Source organism: Hemicordylus capensis, chromosome 3, assembly GCF_027244095.1.
Source record: "Hemicordylus capensis ecotype Gifberg chromosome 3, rHemCap1.1.pri, whole genome shotgun sequence".
Classification (NCBI taxonomy): domain Eukaryota; kingdom Metazoa; phylum Chordata; class Lepidosauria; order Squamata; family Cordylidae; genus Hemicordylus; species Hemicordylus capensis.
In genome coordinates, this window is record NC_069659.1 from 204078393 (window position 1) to 204090419 (window position 12027).

Here is a 12027-nt window from a genome sequence, read left to right on the forward strand (position 1 = left end):
GAGTGAGAACTGTGACGCATGTGTTGTGCTTTTATGTTTTTCCCCCTTAGGGTCAATCTGGCCAACATGGGAATGCAGCACCTCCATTCCAGAGGAGATGTGTGTTAAAGGGCTTTAAAAGCCTCTTGTGAAAAACCTCCTGGAATCAAACTTGACTGAATTGGTTCAGAATTCTGAGAAAACAGACATAGGCTCACCCTGCATGGTTGAAAGTCTCCTTTGCTAATCTGCAGCAAGGGGCCCATTTTAATCATTAGTGTTTCTAGTGTGTTCTAGGCATTAAAAGTAGCACAAATCTATAGTATTCAATGTATATCACTATATATTGTGAAGTGTGTGTGTGTATTCAGTGAAATGTATTTCTTGGCAGCATACTTATTTTGAAATATCAGACTTAAATCCTTGGAAGCCTGGGGTGTGTGGAGGCCCTGGACTTGGGGGGGGGGGCATTTTAAAATCTCTTCTCAGGGCCCACTCCAACCTTGCTACGCCCCTGAGCACATTCGGCTCCGCTCTTAGAGCTCTACTTCGAAAAGGGAGCACAATGCAGAGAGCTTCACGATTGAAAAGGGAGCTGCATCTGCTGTCCACAGAGCCACCACCGGGTACTACTTGCTGGCAGACTGGAAGTCGCTTAGATGAACTTCAAGCTCAAATCCTTGGTTTTGCAAATACACCATATGAAAAAGGAATTTTTGACTTGGAAATAGTTGTGCCAGAAAGGTATCCATTTGAGCCTCCAAAGATGCGCTTCCTGACTCCTTTTAAAAAAGGTTTTACTCCTATATAATTCTTCTCTTCTCATTTGCTCAATTTTGTACATCTGTTTTTTGTATGTTTGGAATGAGGACAGAAATGTGAGAATAAAAGCCCCCTGTTTACTGGGCAAAGAGGCACCTTTTTCTCTTTGTAAACCGCCCTGAGCCATTTTGGGAAGGGTGGTATAGAAATCGAATTATTATTATTATTATTATTAAAACATTTCTCGGTGGGCGGGCCCATTTAAGAATCTTGTCTCAGGGCCCACTGCAACCTAGTTACGCCCCTGGGGAGACCCCAGGGAGACTCCCGCTCGGCCCGCCTCTCTCTGGGGAGGGCCGGTGCGGAGGCTGCTCTTTTTCTTCCCCCTCTGCCAGGTGGGGCGGAGGAGCAGCCAAGAGAGGGCGGGGCAGTGGGGAGAAGGCGGGGCTGGCCGTGCCGGGCTCCCTCCCTCCTCGCCGCCCAGCCCAACCCACTCGGCCACCCCCCTGCGAGGTGAGCAGCGGCAGCAGCAGCAAAGAAGCTGGGCGGAGGGAGGAGGACGGAGCGATCCCCGCTTCAGGCTCCCTGCTCACCCCGCACCACCAGCTGGACAGCTGCCTGGAGGAAGGGGGCTCAGCAGCAAGCAGCAGCCAAAGCCGGCAGGAAAAGAGCTCTGCAGCCCATGATGGGTGCCCCACTGGCGGCCGCCCCCACGTGCTCTGGGGCTGCGAACCCTCCTCGGTCTGTGCACCATAGCCCTCCCGCTCCCTCCGTTCAGCCGAGCCCGGCTGTGGGGCTGCTGCTGCCTGTTGGGTCCTTGCCTGAGTGGAGAGCCTGGAGGGCAGGGCAGAGACCAGCAGGGAAAGGACTCAGGATGCCGGGCGCCACAGACCTCAGGAGAGGCCTCATCCATCCCCTGGTGGGGGGGGCTGCAGAGGGGACCCACTTCCTCCTCTTGTGCTGGCCACTGAGAGGAGCAGCTGCCCACGATTCTTTCTGTCCCTAGCAGAAGAGCAGGGGAAGGAGGAGCCCCGCAGTCTGATGAGGATGATCACAACAGGTAAAGTCAAACTCACCTGGTCCACCCAGATGATAATAATTGGTTATAATTGGTGGGATAAGGAGAGTGTTTACAGTGCCAGAGCTCATAGCTGAATACGGGGGAGACACACAGATGTGTGCACAGGGTCAGGGATGTCCCGCAATCTTCCCTCCAGGGTTGCCCATTCTTGTAGCAGGCCAGCCTGAAGAAGGCTCTCCAATGATGCAAGGCAGTGAGATGCGCAAAATCTCTAGCAGGACAGCAGTAAAGCTGCTGGGGGCAGAATTCTCCAAAGAATTCCAAAGCATTGGGGCCAAGCTCAGGTCTCTTTGCAGGTCACTGTCCCATATATTCATCTTGGCTTTCTGGTATCCCAGAGATAACGAGTATTGAGAGGGACACCCAGAGATGGATCATTTTTCCGGCAGGTTGGAAATGAGTCTCCCAGACAGTGTTTCTGCTGCCAAACCAATTGGGGGAAAGATCAATTGAAGCCAAAACTCAAGAGATGCAGCCAAGCAGGAGCGGCAATTGAGGTGAAACCAGATCCTAACCATAAGGAGGAGGCATTGGGGGCACAACATAGCACTGAACAAATTATCCTCGGTAAGGTGAATGATCTCAAGGCAATTCTAATTGCGATAGACAGACCCCACTTCCCTTCCTCCTGCCCAAACAACCTGAAGAGTGAGCATTCAGTGACATAACAATAGCAATAGCAATAGCACTTACATTTATATACCGCTCTATAGCCGGAGCTCTCTAAGCAGTTTACAATGATTTAGCATATTGCCCCCAACATTCTGGGTACTCATTTTACCGACCTCGGAAGGATGGAAGGCTGAGTCAACCTTGAGCCCCTGGTCAGGATCGAACTTGTATCCTTCTGGTTACAGGGCGGCAGTTTTACCACTGCACCACCATGCGCCGAATCATGTTCTGTACAGTTCTATCAAGCAGGGGTCCCAACCCTGTACAAGAAGTGTACCCGTCCCATGGCAAACCTTCAGCTCAGGTACCCCATAGCAGCAACTGAGTGTGTGTGTGTGGATTGTAAATGTGGCAGTTATGAGAAAAGAGACGCCAGTCACTGACTAATATCCAGACTTTACTCATGAGTACTCTCATTGAAATTAATGGGCCAGGTTTACATGTCCCATTTCAATGAGACAGATGATGAGGAACTGAATCTGGATGCAAGTCAGGGATTGGAGGAGCCCATCTCACAACTGTCACCTTCTAAGAGTGTGTGCGTGCTCTCCTAAAAACACAACAGGGGGTGGGGTGGGGGCGACTGGCTCGTGGCTATTTCTGTCCCATCCCAAGTTGCCAAGAAGCCGTCTCATGGAAGTCTTCTCCGGTCCATGTCAAGGGGAGTGCTCCGTGCGAGGCTGGGGAGAAGGAGAAGAAGGGGATGCAGAGCTTCAGCACCCAGCTGGCTGCAGCCTGGGGAGGGGCAATCTCGGGGCAAGAGGACCCCCTGGCAGCCCTCCCAGTCCTCGGACCCCTGCAGGACAGCATACTGTGACTGCCCATTTTCCTGATGAGCTGAGTGGGGATTCCCAGCCGGGGCAGCCCAGGATTTGTATGATGGGAGTCCATGACAACTTGGGAGACCCAAGTTAGGGAAGCCTCCAGTGAAGGGAAAGAAGGAGCATCGTGTGCTGTTTCACTTGGTGGGCTGCTGCAGAACCCCTGAATTGGCTCAGAACGATGGTCCCCAGAACGGCCCTGGAAAGCATCCGTGAAGAATTGGTCAGGCAGCATCTTCGCAGTTTTGCATCTTCACAGTTTTGAGAGGCAGCTTGTTCTTAGCCAAGTGGATTCCTGCAAAAGGAGCTGCTGGCGTCCTTTCTCCAGCAAATCCTCGTGAATCCTCCATCTTTTCCATTTCCCCCAGGACATTGTAGGACTCGAAAGAATTCCTTCTCAAGCCCGAATCCAGAGGGGCTCAGCTGGACACATGGCAGTGGCCTCTGCTTCTCAAGGGGCAGAGAAGGGCAACTCATCTCTTCCTAGGAATGGTCACGATGAAATGTACTGCATTCTAGCTGCGCACCATTTTACAAAAAGAAACCAAAATCTTCCAATTAGAACTAGTTCTCAAAGTTCCATTGAAACGATCTTTGATGTATGTATTTAATTGTGCTGGCGATAAACAACTTTGAAACTCGTTCCCTCTGGGGTGAAAAGGGTTCTTTTGAGAGCCAGCGTGGTGTAGTGGTTAGAGTGCTGGGCGAGGAGCAGGGAGATGGGATCTCTGTTCAGCCTTGAGCCTCACTGGGTGACTCTGGCCCGTCACTTCTCTCTCAGCCTAACCTGCCTCACAGGGTGGTTGTGGGGGGAAGCAGAACCCTGTTCACTACACTGGGCTCCTTGGATATAAAGAGAGTGACATCAATCCATGCGGGGCTCTCGGTGGCAACTAGTCCTGATGGCTGGAGGCTACCTCCAGGCTCAGAGGCAGGGCCCCTGTGAATACCAGCTCCAGGGGAGCAACAGCAGGAGAGGAGGCATGCCGTCATCTCCTGGTGGTGAGCTTCCCAGAGGGCTCCACTGGTGCGCTACTGTGGGGATCGGGAGGCTGGTCTCGAGAGGTCTTGGGTCTGATCTAGCAAGTCTGCTCTTCTCTTCTCTCGGGGAGATGTCGCTGCCGTTAGCTGAGAGCAGAAACTGCCAGCCCCACTGAGCTCTCAGAAGGGACCGAGCAACTTGTAACTCGTGCATCGTTTTCAAAAGCTTGATCTGGCAAGCTTTCATGAAACAAAACCTTGCCGAGAGAGAGGGAGATCTGGGATGAGAGGTCTGTGGTAGTTCTGGCCCCAAGCAATTGGCCCAGTCCTGCAACCAAGTGCAGGAGCACTTTTGGATTTGCTTATTGGCTGGTTGGTTTTTGGAGTCCTTGTCTAATGGGTCGGTGTCATTGTTGAAGAGAATCTGTTTCATGGTGGTTGCAAGATTGGTGTTGATTTTGGTTTGCTTTGGGTTTTGCAGGGATTTGACAAGCTGAACCTAAGGACAGCCCACTACACACCCCTTGCGGCTGCAATCGCTTGAAAAGAGAGACTGCTGAGTATGTGAGGCAAGATCCTCGGCAGACTCAGAGTACATCTTGCCCCTGGTCATGGCATTCAGTAATTGGAATGAGTCCGGAGCGTCTGAAACCCACGAGCATAAATGGGGGGGTGACGTTCCTCTCCCTCCCTGCACGGTAATCTCTAGGGGTGGGGTTCATGGACTGACTTGGGCATATTGGCCACGTGTCTATTCCAGGATCCCAGGGCATGGGGGCGCTGCAGGGAAAGGACATCGCTTTCCCACCCATCCCATCGAGACACATTCCTGTTTAGTCTTTTTAGTCTTTTCTGGTTGCCAGCTTTGCAACATCGCTGCAGACCTGATTGTTGTGGCATGATGTGGCCTATCTGCTGCTGTGCCATCCAGTCTAGAACTGTGTGTGTCCTTGCCTGGAAAATGATGGGTTGCCTCTCTAGAAGAGTGACAGCTTGGGTACCAAAGAGTTGATCTCTCCCATCGTGTTGTCGGTCAGCAATGCCGTGACCTTCTATGCTGTCTGGAAACCCTGGTTGCTCCCTCCAGCAAGTCTGAAGGTTCCAAGGGAACTCTTCTTTGGCCGTTACTTCAAACCTTCTATTTAGACTAAAAAGCGTTTGAGGTCTCAGAACATGAAGCCAATTAAAACAAGGGCTTAGCACATCCAGCTCTGTCCATGCTGGTCTCCTGCAGAACCGATCAGCCTAGGGAGCTTCAGCGTGGGAATCCAGTTGGCTTTGCTTGTCTTAGAGCAGGAGTTCTCCAGCCTGGGTCACCAGAGGTCATTTGAATTTAACTCCCATCATCCCCTGCCACAGTGGCCTTCAGGGGTGATGATGGGAGTTGTAGTCCCACAGCATACAGGGACCCAGTTGGAGAACCTTTGAGAAAGAAAGCAAGTCATGTAGAGAGTTTCCAAAACTACAGTGATTCTTTGGGGTGATATTGGTTCTGACTGTAAGATCTTGCCAGACTCCATAGGTAGAGAAAATGGTCTCTTCCTAGCCATAATGGGGCATTTTCCAGCTCTCTTCTCTTTCTCTCTCCCTCCCCTATAGTTTTTAATATTGGCTTCTCTTTTGCATGTAGTAATTCTACAAAGCTGATGAATCTTTATATACCGCCTCTCAAGTTCCCAAAGCGGTTGACATAGGTATAAATTAAGTTCATTAACTCACTAAAAATAAATTTTATTGATTTACAATAAATATAATGTAGTAATTACACTTTTCTTCAGGTGGCAGGATACGCAGATTTGGATGGTCCAGGGACCGCCTCTGGGAAAGGAACTGTAAGTGGCTCTTAATTACCATCTGGGTGCAGTTTTGGGACAGGAACTGGAAAATCAGCTTGAACTGCTTAAGGGTCTCAAGCGACAAAGGTAGCTTTGGACCTTCATGTTTCATTCTTTCTGCTGAGATGCAGAGAGTCCAGTGCATGCTAGATTCCCAGGCTGTATGCAGTGAGCACGTGAGAGACGTGGAATAGACCCAGCCGTGACTGCAGGGATTCAAAGCCTCTACGTGGCACTCCTCTGGACGCACCAAAGCCTTAATTCGATAGTGCTATGACTACAAACACTTATCTACCACCTTTCAATGGGATCCCATTGGGAACATCTGTCTGGCTATTCCAGCAGGTGGTGAAATAGCCACCTGGTGGTGGTGATTCCTGGAACTCTCTTCAACTTGAAATGCAGGTTGGGTAGGAGTGATGACACTGGGCAGATGGGTGTAGAGGAGGCATTGTGTTTCTCTCCCTCAGTCTAGACAACAGCTCCTTCACCCTCCTCAGCAAACAGGGTTTCTCCAGGCTTTCCTAGCTGACCCAAGTGGGTGCTCTTCCCCTTAGCTCCGCCCCCGCCCCTTCCTCCTTCCAGGTCAACATTGTGCCACACACAGCAAGCATGGATGGGCCCCAGTTTCTGGAAGGACTTGTTATGCCGAATCGATTCTTGCAAGTATAGGTCCGCAAGAAAAGGTTGCAGCATATCCCTGGTATACCTTGAGGCTGTGCAAGGAGGAAGTTTGAGACCCCCTTTCCCCTCAGAAGCAGAAGGGGTTGTGACTGCTGTGAGGGAGTATTCTGCAAGTGGAGACATTGCCTGCTCTTTCGGTTACAGCCTACTGTTCCCCTCCTTGCCACTGAGCCCCATGAGCTCTGCCCAGCTAGTTGCCTGTCAGTTGCCTAGAGTCCATGAACATTCCGCTCCAGGGAGTTACATTGGGGCAGTTTGGAGGAGTAGCCCCCATTTGGGTTCTTTTCCTTCAGATTTTGGTGAGATGTATCTGCTGGTTATCCTGAATCCACCTTGCCACAGGTGTTCCAGTTATGCCTCCATGAGGAGCATTCCATCTCTTTCCGAAACAGATATGCAATGCTGCTACTGCTACTGCTGAAACGATATTTCTATGCCCCACAGGGCTCATCGAAGCTTGAGAAGCAATTTTAGATCAAGAAAAGGGAACTAGGGAAAAGAACCAAGAGTCATTGCTTTAGAGGTAAAGCGTACCATCAAGTCGTGTCAACTCCTGGTGCCCACAGAGCCCTGTGGTTGTCTTTGGTAGAATACAGGAAGGACTGACCATTGCCTCCTCCCACGCAGTATGAGATGATGCATTTTAACACATTCCTGTATCGCTGCTGCCCGATATAGGTACCAGCAGGGATTCGAACCGGCATCCTCATGCTTGCTAGGCAAGTCATTTCTCATTAAGAAAGGTAAATTAAAGTCCTTAAAGACACATTTCTTCACCCAAGCTTTTAACTGATATTGTTTTGATTGTTTTAATGTTTTTTAGAATATTGTTTTAAAATTTGAAATTGTGTTTTAAATTTCTGGCTTTAATTTTTTTTAAATTAATGTTTTACTTTTTAATCTTGTTGTAAACCGCCCAGAGATGTAAGTTTTGGGCGGTGTAAAAGTATGATAAATAAATAAATAATAAATTGCTGCCAGCCAGAGCTGAGCGGTGCTGGGCAAGACAGAATATTGGTGTGCCTGCCAATCTGCTTTCTAGTTTGAAATCCCAATTGGGGGGGGGGCATAGATATAATTTGCCTAAATTTCTGAAGATCATAATGCACCTGAGCATCACTCTGCCAAAGATTGGGCATTATTCAACAGCTGACAGGATGTGCATCACTTCAGCGTGGAAGGAAGCTCCCCCCAACTCCAAACCTTAGGGGCTATATTGGTCCATGGGGAGAATGTTTTGGAGGGCCCTAGTGACCTACTGTACTATAAAACCTCAAAGGAGACCGATACTGTAGGAAAATTACGTTTAAAGATCTATCTATACAAAAGGCTAAGGACGTAAGTGGCAAGCCCCTCCCATCTTTGCTAGGAAGACGGGGCGCTGCTTCCAGTCTAGGCTCAAGAGTGCTGGAGGGGCTGTGCTTGCCACATCCTGGGTGCTCTTGGGTGAGGCCGCAGTGCCAGGTGGGACTGGAGCTGCCCCTGGAAGCCGGGGCTGTGGTGGGGCTGTCCTGCTGGTCCGGGTCTAGGTAGAGGCGGCAGACCTCGTCCCTGCTGGGTCCCTGGATTTAAAGGTGGGAAGAAAGGTGTGAGGAGGGTACCTGTTGCGCTCTGGATCTCAAGGAAGACAGAGGGTGGGAAGCTAACCTCCTCCCCACTTTCAAGAGCTCCCAGACCTCTCTGGGGCCTGCCTTCGAGAGCCATGACTGCACAAACCCTTATAGGGTGTCAGAAGGCACACTGGTGAACAAAAAGGAGCCCACCCCACCCCACCCCCCTCGAAACAGGAATATATAGTAATATAAATACCAAATATAGTCTGGAACCACAATCTATATAAGCCCTTTAGAAAAGATTGATAATGCATGGTCATAAAAGAAATCCAAGTAAACCATGTATAATCCAAACAGGAAAGATGGAAAAACAGATAAATAGGCAGACAGATGTGAAAACCATTCACCAAGGATACCCTCCATAGAAAAGATAGAGGCCACCACGGCCAGGACTCCTGCCAGAGCCAGAGGAGGAGCGGGGAGTGCCCTGGGGTGAATCCTGGACTGCAAGAGATTCACGGGAGGCTGCCACCACCACTCACTTTAGTTTGGAGAGGGGCAAACCCCTCTTTCCACAGAAGATTCCTGGGGGAGGTGAGAGGGTTGGGCACCAGCCGCCCCGCAAAGGCTGAGCAATCCTAGGCCTCCAAAGGCAGACCCAGAATGGAGAGCAGCACATTCCAGGGACAAGGACTTCTTATGATCCGATTTCAAGGAGAAGGCATGCAAGAAGAAGAGCCATGGGCAGAGAAGGGTCTGCCTGCAGTGAGGCAACAACCCAGAGCCCAGCAATACAGAAGAGAAAAGCGCAAGTCCCTCGACACATCTAGCTGAACTGCTGCTCCCACTGGCTGCCAGCTGGCTGCGGCCTTCCCATCTGCCCAGCAGCTCCCAGCCTGTGGCTTCCTCAGGGCCCTCCTGGGAGGGACAGACCGACCCAGCCCAGCAGGCTTCCTCTTCTTCTCCAGGACTAGGTGGCTGAGCCCTTGGTCCCTTGGCATTGAACGCCCCGGGCTTTTTCCCATGGGAGGAAAGGCCCACCCTCCCAGCAGGGGCTCTAGTGAGGCCTGGTCCTCCTTGGAAGCCTGACTCTCACTACAGTCACAAATACAGAGAGAAAGAGCTGTAAGCATATCAAATAGGAGGGAAAGGGATGCTGAAACGGGAGCGCTCCTGAGCATCAAAGGAGTTAGCAACTGTCTAAATCAGACGAATGAAGTATTCTGTATCACATGTAGATTGAGCTCCCGTGATGTGTCGCAAGGAGGCGCTTTGACGATCCGATGTCCTGGGCCAAACGCGTTTCGACCGACACCGTCTTCGTCAACTGGCGTTAAATCATGTGGTAAATCATGAGCCTTGTCTTCCCATATCATTATTTCAAGATTCAGCATCGAGTCTACTTCAAAACAAACCTAGGGCTGTGAAAATCCTCTCTCTCAGCCTGGAGGTGGCCTATAGCCATCAAGGCCAGGCTAGGTCAGTCTCCAACCTCCCTTGGGTGGGCAAATTGAGAATTGAGAGGGTGGTGGGGAAGATACTGATTTTCTAGATCCATTTCAAGCTGGCTTTAGAGCGGGCTGCGGGGTGGAGACAGCCTTGGTCAGCCTGATGGATGATCTCGACCAGGGAATGGACAGAGGGAGTGTGATTCTGTTGGTTCTTTTGGACCTTTCTGCGGTATTCTAGACTATCGGCTAGGGTATCCTTCTGGATGGTCTGGGGGATTTGGGAATAGGTGGCACTGCTTTGCAGGGGTTCTGTTCCTATCTCTCCAGTAGATTCCAGATGGTGTCTCTTGGAGACAGATGCTCTCTGAAATGAGAGCTGTTGTATGGTGTCCCTCAGGGCTCCATCCTATCCCCAATGCTTTTTAACATCTACATGTTGATCGCTGGTTGAGATCATCAGGAGATTTGGAGCAGGGTGTTATCAATATGCGGATGACACCCAAATCTATTTCTCCATGACATCATCGTCAGGAAATGGCATACCCCCACTAAATGCCGGCCTAAAGGCAATAATGGACTGCATGAGGGATAATAAATTGAAGCTGAATCCAAGCAAGATGGAGGTACTCATGGTAAGGGGTCCTACTTTGAGGGATGCAATAGATCTTCCTGTTCTGGATGGGGTTGCACACTCCCTGAAGAATCAGGTCAATAGCTTGGGAGTCCTTCATGACCCAGGCCTCACTCTGGTTTCTCACTATCCACATTCTCTGCACCATGCAGCATTTGCTAAACCTCAATCATGGCTCCCCTTAGTTGCCTTTCCCCCTAAACTAAAAAGCCCCAGAAGTGGAAGCCGTGCCTGGAAGCTTCCCGTGAGGAAGGTGCTCTAGGCCCCTGATCCTCTTCATTGCCTCTTCTGCACCTTTCCCAGAATGTCCTTTTTGAGATATGGTGACCAGAACTGTACACAGTAATACTCCAAAATGTGGCTACACCATAGGAGCATAGGAAGCTGCTATATACTGAGTCAGACCATTGGCCTATCTAGCTCAGTACTGTCTTCACAGACTGGCAGTGGCTTCTCCAAGGTTGCAGGCAGGAATCTCTCTCAGCCCTATCTTGGAGATGCCAGGGAGGGAACTGGGAACCTTCTGCTCTTCCCAGAGCAGCTCCATCCCCTAAGGGGAATATCTTACAGCACTCACATGTGGTCTCCCATTCATATGCAACCAGGGTAGACCCTGCTTAGCTAAGGGGACAAGTCATGCTTGCTACCACAAGACCAGCTCTCCTCTCCTCTACACCAGATAGATAGATAGATAGATAGATAGATAGATAGATAGGAGTTTATTATGGTCATAGACCAGCTGGCTACACCAGAGATTTGTATCAAGGGAGGATCATATTAGCAGTACTGTTCTCAGCCCTCTTCCTGATGATCCTTAGCATGGAAATTGTCTTTTTACAGCTGCTGCACACCGAGGTGACGCTTCCAAGGAGACGCTCCCACCACCCGTACTCCCTGTTCTTCACCAAGTGGCTCAGACTTTGCCACTGGAGAAACCAGAATCTTCACTCATGCTTGGAAGGAGCTGCTGTCCTTTTCCAGGAGGGCAAGACGGCCCCCGAGACAGCCATCCGAGCAGCTCTTGGAGACCCATCGGACCCTCGGAGCCCTTCTCCCCACCCTCCTTGCAAAACTTGCATGAGGAGAGAAGAGGCTGATGGCGACCTTCTCTCCTCCCCGCCCCCTGGGCCACTTCCACATCCTGCAAAGGTCCCTTTGGAAAGGGGGCTGCCCCCACCAGGGGTGTGGGGCAAAACAGTGTTTGTCTCTGGCACCAGCTCAAGGCCTTGGCTGCCCTTTTTGCAAATCACGGTTGTTGTTGCTGCTCTTGTGGGAGGCCGCAGGGCTGGGCAGGGCGGGGCTGGAGTGGAGGGGGTGCTGCTGCTAATGGCATGGGGGGCAGCCACAGACCTGGCCGCTGCTGGGAAACCTGGACTCAAGAGGAGGGTTGTGGGGCAAGACACCATTTGACTGCCATCTGCGCACTTCTTGGAGACCCCTCGGACCTTTCCACACCCTGCAAGGAGCACCTGCTCTTCTCCCCGCCCTCTGGGGAGGGGCACTACTTCCAATCTAGGCGGAACAGTGCTGGAGGTTCGGTGCTTACCACATCCTAGGTCCTGTTAGGTGTGGCCGCA

General features: G+C 50.9%; 1 long non-coding RNA gene across 1 annotated transcript; it reads left to right on the forward strand.

Annotated features, from left to right (window-relative positions):
- Positions 1 to 6929: 6929 nt before the first annotated feature.
- LOC128348819 (uncharacterized) lies at positions 6930 to 11735 on the forward strand. Its single transcript, XR_008318356.1, has 3 exons — positions 6930 to 7338; positions 9607 to 9713; positions 11291 to 11735. It is a non-coding gene; the product is annotated as an uncharacterized LOC128348819 (long non-coding RNA).
- Positions 11736 to 12027: the final 292 nt, after the last annotated feature.